This window comes from Oreochromis aureus, linkage group 17, assembly GCF_013358895.1.
Source record: "Oreochromis aureus strain Israel breed Guangdong linkage group 17, ZZ_aureus, whole genome shotgun sequence".
Taxonomy (NCBI): Eukaryota; Metazoa; Chordata; class Actinopteri; order Cichliformes; family Cichlidae; genus Oreochromis; species Oreochromis aureus.
Window position 1 is genome coordinate 10,128,275 of NC_052958.1, and position 11,668 is coordinate 10,139,942.

General features: G+C 40.6%; 1 long non-coding RNA gene across 4 annotated transcripts; it reads left to right on the forward strand.

The window, feature by feature from the left end:
* On the forward strand, positions 1-5,089 carry LOC116309891. Of its 4 annotated transcripts, none has more exons than XR_004198667.2 (8): positions 2-364; positions 1,125-1,505; positions 1,702-3,031; positions 3,424-3,501; positions 3,627-3,756; positions 4,021-4,138; positions 4,290-4,387; positions 4,742-5,089. It is a non-coding gene; the product is annotated as an uncharacterized LOC116309891 (long non-coding RNA). The 4 variants fall into 4 exon arrangements; XR_005608885.1 differs by having other exon boundaries at positions 8-364; positions 1,702-1,951; positions 2,866-3,031; positions 3,424-3,756; XR_005608884.1 differs by having other exon boundaries at positions 1-364; positions 3,424-3,756.
* Positions 5,090-11,668: the final 6,579 nt, after the last annotated feature.

Genomic DNA, 11,668 nt, shown 5'->3' on the forward strand with positions numbered 1-11,668 from the left:
CGCTTTAAACCGGAAAAGAAACCTACTGCCAGAGTTCATCCCAAAGAGGAAAAATCTCGACGAAAGAGTGATAACAAATTCCTAGACGGGACCATCACACCAAAGAGACATGGCCTCTCTGAATGGCTTTGACAAGTAGTTGGCTGAGCAGGTTGCCCTTTATCCCAACCTGTACGATCCAGATCATGAGTTTTACATGAACAAACGGATTAACGCTTGTTATCGTGGCGAGAAATCACAAACAAGCTTGCGGAACCGTTTTATCCGAGCCAGGAAAAAGGCGGAATGCGGTTCCGCGAACGCCTCACTGTTGTTAGAATCGCTGTCATGGCTGGTGGACTTTGTTAAATACAAGACGATGGAGGTGAGAAACACAACAAAAGCCCGGTTTTGTTTTTTCTTTGTGTTTTTTATGTAAACGTAAGTCCTTTAATAACAATATTATAAACGTCAGTAAAGGTGCGTTCAATTTACCTCGGATGTCCGAGGTGGGAGTGTCATTGCTCAAGATGAGCGCGTTACAGTAGTAAAGTCAGAAAAGCAAAGAAAATGAATATTTCTTTTGCACCATAGCAAATTAGAGCCATTCGTACATCGCTTGCAATACAGTGCAGTGCTTTGTTTTTAGCGCTTAAAAACGTAAAGAAGACGGAGCGCGTGTGACTGTCAACTGCACGTGCACAGCGACCCACCCACTAAGATGTGATACAGCCATTGTTGTGTATTTGCGAAAAATAAAAATTCTGTTATAATTTTTAACTCACAGAAATAAGCATTGTGTTGCATGTGATTGCACTACTTTGCCTAATAGACCTCTTTGGAATAATAAATATTCTTTCCAAAATAAAATCATTGTTTCTAGGAACCCGGACAGAAAAAGGAATTTGGTCAGTTCTGCCCAAAGCTAAAGAAATGACTTTTAAAAGTCAATGTATGGTTCAACTGAAAGAACGATTCCTGTGGATTCTGTGAAGAAGATGTGCGCTAGCTAAAAAGGCAGTCGGGGAATGGAGTGGTTGTGTCAAAATGGCACACAGCTCCTGAGACATGTGCATGTGATGTCATGTGAGAAACCTTTAGGTTGTTTGTTTAATGTCTTTTTCTTTCTTTTGTCTTCATTACAGGCAGAAATTCAGAGGATGTCTTTAACCCAACCTGCAAAAATCCAAATAGACGTTATGAGATTGTGTGAAGAGGTGCAACGTTGCCCGTGTCTTTATGATGGGTCCTTAACACATAATAGAGACGTGGAAAAGGACAGCAATTTGTGGAGGGAAATTGCAAAGAATTTGGGAGTGAGTGAAAGTGCTGGTCGGATAAAGTGGAAATCTTTAAGAGACAAGCTTGTGAAGACAAAGAAGAGGCTGCAGCTGAAGAGAAGAAGCTGTGCAACCTTGCTTCTGCTTCCCATATATATTCCTTGATGGGCTGGCTCTCTGACTTTGTGAGCCCATGGGAGTTAAATTCCAAGTCTGCAGAAGAGGCAATGTCGATTATCTTTGAAGGTACCGTATTAGTACCAAAGCGTTGAGCAATATGCAAACACACATACACCCTTCCACTGAGACCCTTATTGATGAGGAGGCGGGACGAGCCTTCAGTGAATAGTTGACCTGAAAAGATGGGTGGTTTAAGAAGATTTTCTTTTATATCTCATGTGCAAATGTACATGAAATTATAACAAGCTCTTATTTGTTGCAGGCAGAGGAAGGCAGTGATACAGTCACCCTCCTCCAGAAAACTGTTGATTTCAGCGATTCGCCACACCGCTCAACAGCATCACCTACAGAGGGGTCGCCATCTCCACTCAATCCCTCCTACTCAGCATCAACAACTGTCGTGAAAAAATCCTCATCCGCGACCACTGAGGATTTTATTCAAAACAAACTCCAGGAGATTAAGAAGATTATTAAGAAGGCCAAAGAAGATCAGAGGAAGAGGCAAGACTTGGGTATGATGTTTGTGATGGGTACAGGTCCAAGGGGTGCATTTATTTGAACTGTAGTATTAATGAGCTTCAACATTACTGGTTCTGCTCATGTGATTTGATAAAAAAGGATATATATTTTTATTTTATTGTTCTTATTTCATGAATTTATCTTACTATTTCTGTCTCGGCTGAATTCTCTCTCGAGGCCTGTGTGCAATGAACAAGGGCAACTCTGAAGTAGCTTTTGACACACAGACTGTGCTGACAGTAACAATTGCAGCGTCCATAAACATTTAAAAGTGTGGTCACAATTGAGCTCTTGCACCATAAGTGGAACATGTTTGTATAGCTGCGTCTGTGTGGTTTAACATGTGGGAAGAAGCTTCTACAAATCTGTGCCACTACATGGTGAAATTTTGTGGCATATCAATACAGCCACAGTATTGTGTTAATTTGCAATATTGTATCAATACAGGGACACCAGATATCAATATTTCATTAAATAAATTAGAATACTGTGGAAATACAGTGAAAAGAGCACAAGTGCACCGATATCCTAGGATAACGCTAGCCGAGCAAACTTGGATTAAATCGTCAGAACTGAAAAATCACCCAACACTGAGTCGATGATTTATCACTGTTCATTCCATTTAACTGCGGATGGCAAGAATTTATGACAGTGTTGGTTATGTTTGACAGTCTCATTTTGCAGCGTAATGATTAAAGTGAGAAAACATTATCTTATTGGATAAAACGCATATTGACGAAGTTTAGTTTTGAGGGCATAATTTGCAGTCGGAAAAAAAAGGTGATAAATCGCAGTATTCGTTATTGCAGAACTCGCCGTATAGTGGCGTGGCTGATGATTGTGGTGTAAGGTGATAATGTGGTGTTTGTCAGATTTCCATCTTCCCCTGTCCTCCCTGAACCTCTAGGTTCCGCCTTTCAGGCTGATATCAGCGTGTATGTGGCAGGTTGCTCAGGAGAGAAAATAGGGGAGTAGGAAAACTGTACAAATTCATCTCACTGGTGTCAGAGATGGTCCCAGACCTTCTGGGCTACAAACATAAGACTCAGCTGATCCTTGGACTGAGGGCCCAGGTGAGTGACTGTGGTTATCAGAACTCATTGTGTGCATCTGTGGCTTTTCTTTTTATATCTTAAAAAGTACTATTACTTTTTTTTTAGCACCATCTATAATTGCTTTGGGTAAATTTTACAGCATTTGGTCAGAATGAAGAAGGACCAAACCAAAAAAAATGCATTTAATTCATTTATTTAGCCTTGAAAAGGTCTAAATTAATCCTTCAAGGCAAACCTACAGCAGCTTGTTGGTAACTTCAGGAAGCACAATCAGTTAATCAGTTTAAGGTCACAGGCCAGTGTGTATTTAATTTTGACTATAGTTCAGCTGCAGGGCGAGCAGGCCAGTGAGTCACCAGTACTGGGTAAAGTAAAGACTCAGTATAAATGTACCAATTTATGTCTTTCAGCTCATTCTTGAAATACTGAAGAAGATGAATGATGGTGACAGTTTCCAGCAGAATACAACAAACCACGTGGATGCAGAAGTAAGATGCAGTGTAATAAGCGTCTTAGTTTGACATGTTTTGCACTATAAAAGTGATTTTGCTGTCAAATTTAGATGCTGATATTACTGTTTATTGTATGTAAATATACCTTTTGGCTTTGTGAGAGTAACAAGATGAAGAGGTGGAGATTTCAAAGTCACCGTTCGTGGATCTCATTCAAATGCTACTTCGAGATCAGTCGTTGGGAGTTCTTCTATCGACTGGAAGAGTTGTGCCCAGTGCCAAGTTTCTCAGGTATGCTGCGGGGTAATGAAAAAGAGGAAAAGAGGTGAACTTTAATTCCGTTGATTGGCAAATGCTGTTCAGTTAGTTAAAAAAAAAAAAAACAAATGGAGGAATTTAAAAAGTTCTTTTTATTCACAATCGATAAATTGTACTACATTTTCATTCCTTCTACCAGCATGTCCACTAATAAATATAGATCCACAAATTAAATAGTGGTCTTGGAGGAAGAAATGGTGGGTTTGCGATTTAAGGAAGTCCGTTCTTCCTTTCCAGGTGTCTTCCATGTTTGTATTGGATCCTCTGGACTACAAGCCTGAGAAGTTTGTCCCTAATCTAGAGGATCTGAAGCGACTTTTGCAGCATCAAAAGCAGCAGCAGAAGTTATCCAAAAGTAAGTAGCTTTTTATACTTAGTGTTTGGTTAGTATAATCTATGAATGAAAACATGGAGCTGGAAATGAGAATAATAGATCCCCTTTAACATAATGTCAACAGTCTATGCATGAACTTTCACCTTTTCATTAAAATCAACATTTTTCTCAGGTAACTTCACCTTCACATCAGACACTATCCTCTCCATGCTCACATCACAACAAACGTCAGTGACCTCTGCACTCCACATCTATCAAAAAATACAAGTGGTAGGTACAGATGGCAAACAGTATGGACACGGCACAAGATGTGTCGGAAAACAAGACGACGCAGCAGGAAAATGGTAGAACTTATCAGTGTAGTATTGATAAGTTAAATAAAAGGTGAAGAGACTAATCCAGAGAAGTGTGAACTGTCACCGCTGGGCTGTCCTCCATGTTCTGAAGGCACTGGTCATTTTACATACTTCTACCCAATAATGTTTTTCATTTGATACTTTTCACCCCAGTTGATTAATTGTTTTTGATGATTGGCTTATTAAAGTGGGATTGAGGGAGGGGGTGTGAGAAATTTGAAATTTATACTGAGTATTAAAGGCTAAGTCTTTCTTCTTTTGTCAACAGGGACAGCTGGTGAAGTAGCCTTCCAGTCATTCCAGTATTCACAGAGCTTAATGGAAAATCTGGATTTCTGGGGAATCGAGAAGTTTGCTGAAGAGAGCACCATCGAGTCTTCTCCATTCAGCGAGAACAATGCAAATAAACACGTCTGTTCGGACTGTGGCAAGACTTTTCCATCTTCAGCCAGACTGAAATACCATGATTTGACTCACTCTTCAGTTAAGCCATTGATGATGATGATGAGAGATGAGATAGCCTTTATTTGTCAGTTGCAGTTCTTTTGTCCACAACCGAGATGACAGACCTTGCCGATCGTACATACAATACACAAACATCACATTGGGGAGACAGGTCAGGCTAGGTAGCAAGGAAAAAAAACATCGAAATGTGTAACACAAAAGGATAATACAGGAATGCACAGATATCCACACAACATAAACACAGTAAACACAGACAAGCAACATGGGAAAGTGTTCCAGTGTGTACAGCTGATCTGGGACCGCTGCAATCTGTGATTGCGCCTCCAGCTGATCCGGTGTCCACACCGGGTGGGAGGTAAGCGTTGGAGCAGGCGTTGGATCCGGGGTAGGGGGGGTGATGTATCAGTGAGTGCTTATCAGTATCAGTATATGTATGTGTATGCATGTCCATAGTTCAGCTGAGACAGTGTCCTTCGGCCTGCCAGGCTAAGTAAACAGTCTTCCAGCCAACCCAGGTGGCCTTGCATGGAATGGGAAGGAACAGACTAAACACAGTCGTTATCAGGGAGTTTTTGTTCAGCTCCAGCCTTGAGTCCACAGCTGGCACCGAAGGGGTAGCCGCATTATGATGGTGATTTTTCTTTTGCAACAGCTCATGAGAATTTCAAAGCTGTTCTTTAACACTCCGACACTGGTCTCTCAATCTCCCGTTGGAGAGCCGCGAGTTTCTCCATGATGTTATCAAACTTGCGCTCCGTGGTCTTGTCATTCTTGTGCTCAAAGAGCAGATTCTGAGACCTCACGACCGCGGTCAGCTGCTCCAAGATGTAATCCAACTTCCGCTCAGAGGTGTTGTTCTGAGTGGACTTTTCCTTGATGTAATCCAATGTACGCTCAGAGGTCTTATTCTGAGTATTCACTGCAGCCGTAAGCTTCTCCAAGATCTTAACCATGCTGCACTCAGTGAGCCCATTCTGAGAAGTCGCGCCTCGTCCCATCGTTTCAATCCCAGCGGGCAGCTTTGGGGGGTTTGAACAGCCGGTTCCGCTTTCTTAATTCTCCGATAAGCCAGGGCCAAGCCAGCTCCGATCAGCAAGAACCCTGTTATCATGGTTCCGAATAGGTAGATATCTTCAGCGTCCTCGATCGACAGTCCCGCCAGTCAAATGTCCTTATTGCAACAAGGCATATAGGCAGCATAAAGACCTTAATTGTCATGTTCTTATTCACACCAATCCTGGAGTCCCGCCCATTGCTTGCCATCTTTGTGATGAAAGATTTTATAGCCACTCCTCACATAAAGTTCATCTTCTGTGTCACCGTGGAAAGAGGCCGCATCACTGTCCGCACTGCGATTAGAAGTTCCTGACGAACTCAGTCTTGAAGTCTCACGTGCGCATTCACACAGGCGAGTGTCCGTACACAGAAAATTCACACAGAGTTATCCTTTCACCATCCACCTCAGGATGCACGGGCAAGAGAGGCCATACCTGTGCAGCACATGCAGTAGGTCCTTTTGTAGTTCAAGAGCCTCGCTGGTGCATTCGTGCTGTCACGCGGGGGAACGGCCAAATCTGTGAATTCTGCAAAAATCTCTTCCCTACCACATACAGCTTGATGCAACATCGGCAGTCCTACACGGGAGAGAGGCCCTAGCCTTGCTCACAGTGCGACAAAATGTTCAGTAGTTGTACAGGACTGAAGGAACACATGTTTACGCGCACAGGAGAGAAGCCTCACAGGTGTGTAACATGTCACAAGACGTTTGCTCAGAAATCCAACCTGAAAATACATCTCAAAGTCCACAAGAACATATAGCAAAGTGGCTGTGGGAGCTTTTGGAGACACAGTTTGTTACAGATGTGGTTCATTTGAGTGTCAGGACAAGTTTTGATGCTAAAAATAATAATTTGCATTTGGATAGTGTATTAAAATGTAGATTTTGTTCCTGTGCACTGAATTTAAGTTAAGTTTGTGCGCTAATATCGCACGTTACTGTAAATGGGTGTTCTGGATGACCCAAATTAAGGTGGCCATGTCCTAATTCATGGACATAATGGATTTTGAGTAAAACTGTCCCGTGGACCAAATACTTATAAATGAGCTGTTGGTGCTTTGAGAATTTTCGTCACTGGATAAATGCACTAGAAAGATGTAATATTTGCATTTGTATGGAACTAATGGAATGAAAGAAAGCTTAGCTTCCTTCTAATGTTTTTTACCAGCCTCTGTTGTGATGCCTGGTCTGTTGTTTTCTGCATGAAAGTTTCCATCCTGTCCACATTAACAAGTAAGCGAGCATCATTTCATGCTGATGACGATGCAGTAGAGGGAAAAACAAAAGGAAGAATTTAAAAATCACTACAGAAATGCATTTTTAAATGCATATTAAATGTGATACACCTAAATCACTTGTGTCTATACCTCATATTACGATTGTTGCATATGTTAATATGTTTTTTGAACTTTTTAGTCTTTATTTTGATAGGACAGTGGAGAGAATACTGGAAAGCCGAGACTCTGCATCTGTGGGTGCTTGCTTAACTAAGTAAGGAGTCAAGCAGGCACCTACACATATGAGTCTTCACAGTGTACTCGACGACAGCTCTTATAGCTTGACCAGGATATAAACTGAAGCTCATCTACTATTCATCAACACATTTGTTTGAAACAAGGATTCGGGTGAACCTCCATACAACTCTCATCCTGAACAATAGTGGGCTCAAGGTGTATTTTTAAGACTTTAGTTTGAAAGCTTCCACTGAGGATTGGGTGATTGAACTCTATTTCCAAAAGGCAATTTCTTTAAATACAACATGATGTTTCAACACAAGTAAAATATTACTTTCTAAAATTTTAGAAATACACAACTCTTCATTATAAACCACGTTCATTTGGACAGTCATCCGAAATAATAGATTATCCACAATACAAGTCCTTTTTGTCCAGTCTATGTCAGACATGTAGTGCTTTATCAGTCCCAAGATTCGGTATGCAATCAGTTATAGAAACTATATGAAGACAGAAGATTCACTTTGATTGAGCTTTATTACTGACCGTAGGCTCCCTTGTGGGAAATGCCGGGTGATGATGATCTTTTATATTATTTTGGGGGGCATTTTTGCCCCCCAAAATAAGAGCTTGCAGTAAAAGGCCACTGCTCTGCTTGAAGTCCAGGAACAAGCATCCACTGAGTTTTTGTTGTTGTTCTTTTCTGCACCAATAATTGCACTTCACCAATTCATTACATCTCATGAAGATCATCTCTCCAGCCTGAAGTAATTGTGGCCTTTGGAAGGCTGGGGTAGGTGTCAACATGATGCGAACCATCTTTAGTCGATATTCCTGTGTCTCTATGCTTGAAAGCAGGCAATATAAAATCATTTCAGTGCATTGGGTCTCTCTGTAACAAACCCACAGCCAGCATAAAAGTCAAAGGATCTTTTTATAAAGAGCTTTGTAGTGGAGAGGGGATTAGATGGGCCTGTTGTCTCAGTCCTACGCTGTTTCCTCTGTATATTGAACAACTTACCCAAATGATCCAGCAAAGTAAACATAACTGGAATACAATCAAATACACACCATAAGCTCATTCATAGACAATGTTATGATTTCTTTACCCCTGTACTCGGTTGATCCAAATATTAGATACATTTAGCAAGTACCCAGCCCTTTAACAGATCAAAAGAAGATAAAGCTCTCAAATATCTGAATGTAACTAAAAAAAAAAAAAATCTGTTAAAACTATACCAAAGCAATCATGACTATATTGATACCAACATAAGAAAAGACTTTGAATGATGGTTTAACCACCCTTTGGGATTAAATGTTAGAATTAACTGTAATAAAGCTGAATATATGCCACATCTACTATTGTTTCTTTGTTTGTTAATTTATTTCTAGTTATTTGTTACTATGCCTATTTTAATCAGTGCCAGCAGATATAACACCAATTCAATTCCATAGATGGGATAAACTCATTTCTGGATGTATATGGGATAGAAAGAGACCTAGGATCTGTCACACTATACTACAACTACTTAAAAATAAAGATCTAATGGTACTTCTGAGCCTGGGTGAGATGTTCTGGGCATGTCTGACCGGGAAGAGGCCTCGGGGCAGACCATAGACACTCTGGAGAGATTACATGGGGAGCATCTCAGAGGTCGACGGTGGCTAGAGGAGGTGGCTGGGGATAGGGAGGTTTGGGCTTCTCTGCTTAGGCTGCAAACCCCATGACCCCGCCCCGGATAATAGAAAGAAAATGGATGGATGGTACTTCCGAATATATATTTTCAAGCTCAACTACATCAACTTGACTACTATGTATGTCTATATGTTGAGTCTGAGTCTGTATGTCTATACAGACACAAAAAACCGATCCGCACGGCCAGTAATGTTGTGGGTATGGAGCTGGACTCTCTTAACGTGGTGTCGGAGAGGTGAATGTTGTCCAAGATAAAGACAATGTTGGATAATACCTCCCAACCACTCCATGGCATGCTGGTCGGTCACAGGAGCACGTTCAGTGAGAGACTGAGATTACCAAAAAGCACTACTGAACAACACAGGAAATCATTCCTGCCTGTGGCCATCTCCCTGTACAACTTCTCCATCTAATACACTGTAAACACTGCAATAGTTACATCCTTTTTGCACACACTCTTTCTTACTCGGTAATGTTGCTGTCAGTTTTTTTATTTTTAATCACATCTGCCAAACCTGGATATTTATTATTTGGTGATTTGTATATATCGTGCTATTCCTTATACCTTAACATATTGTATTGTTAAATAGTTAAGTCTGTTTTTGTTCATATTAAGGTACAGGAGCAACTGTAACCTACATAATTTCCCTAGCGATTAATAAAGTATGCTGATTCTGATTCTGATTAGTGTTATATTACTGATGTTGCTTTGAGGAAAGATACTCAAGCCATTAAAAAAACAGATCCATACCAGTACTGGTGAGACTGAGGCCCGAGACTATAAAGCCTCCAATAATAATGTTTACTTTAGATAAATGGTACTCAGTTATAAAGCAGTTGTAATTATGATAAGGACTTGGACTTCTAAGATGGATCACCCATGATGATGAATTCAAACCGGGGATGTTTGACGCCAGCTTTAAACAGTTTGTGGGAAAAGGTATTACCACCATGTGTACACTTACTAAAAAGGGTCAAACGCAGAGTTTTCAAGATATGAAAATCACACATGATCTTACAAACCAGGATTTCTTTAGATATTTACAGATACAGATACAAGACAAATGAGGATAAAATACATCCTATTATAAAGACATGTGCATTATCTTATCATAGGCAGTTCCCAGAGTTGTGTCTACTATGTACTGTAGTTTGATGGACTCTAGAGAACATTCGACTTTATATGTAAACAAATAAAATGGGAACAGGGCCTGGAAGAAGAAATCCCAGAAGAGATGCAGTATGATATCAATGCAACATTGCCCTGTCTGCAACAAGGCAATGCAATCACTGAAACTGACACAATTTAGCTGGAAGAACCAGGTTCAGTATTTTGTAAGACCTCAAATTAAAAGTAAAGGCTGGAGACTGTGTGCACACCTGGAACCAGTTCAAGAGTGGAATATTTAGTTATACGATTTCACGATCGTATGCAAGGACATGTGCATCCAAAAGACCTGTTTAAGATTCTTCTGGCAGAGGGAAAAAAAAATGTAACTAAAAACTTCCTAAGGACTGAAACACTGAGCTATAGACTTGGGTTGCTGGTGTTGAGGAGATCCTGGTGATGGGAAAAGGCACATATAGATTTAATATGAAAAAAGGGCATAAGTAACTTTATTATTAAAAGAGGCAGATTTCCTTCAGCACTGCGGGTCTGGTACTGTTTGTGTACTTTTTTTTCCAGCTTCTGGCTAGCTCCCAGTTTTGGCTTTGTGTTAATTCACTTAATGTTTAAACAAAGCAAAGTACAACAAAATTATAAGAAAAAAATGGGCCAGAAGTGGATGCTGTAATTCTGAAGGAGGAGAGGTAGCTGAAGAGAAGACAATTCTGATCAAAAAGAACACAAAGGCCGATCTCATATTTGCTAAAATACTTCTTGATGATCCCCAAGACTTTTGTGAAAATATTCTGTGGACCAATGAGACAAAACTTTAACTTTTTGGAACATTTAAGTCCTGTTACATAAAACTAACACAGCATTTCATTAAAGGAACATCACACCAACAATCAAACATGGTGGTGGTAGTGTGATGGTCCGGGGATGCTTGTCATGAGTTGTGAAAGAGGATCCCCAAACGAAGAAACTGTCCGAAGGGCAACAAGAGAGCAGGAAAACAGACAGAAAACTAACTGGAAACATGAAATGCACTGACAAAGAATAACTACTGAACTGGAAGTGATCACAGCTGAGAAACAATGCACAGAGCCAATCAAGGTAGACAGGGTAAATGAGACCAGGGAAAGTAAAACTGAAAACTAAACATACAAGCTTGACACAGATGGGCACAGAGGAAAGACTAAGGAAATAGCAAGAAACTAAACAAAATACAAACATTAACTGAAAGAAATGAAGGCTCAAGATACTAAGAGGCGTGATCAACCATGGGCCATGACATTTCTTTTCTCATCTGAACCTTCTCCATGACTGCGATTTGTATTTGAAGTCTGAGGCGTACAAGGTGAAAGAGGCAGGAGAGCACACCGTGCCCTGTGCTGCACCAGATTTGCTGGTCACTG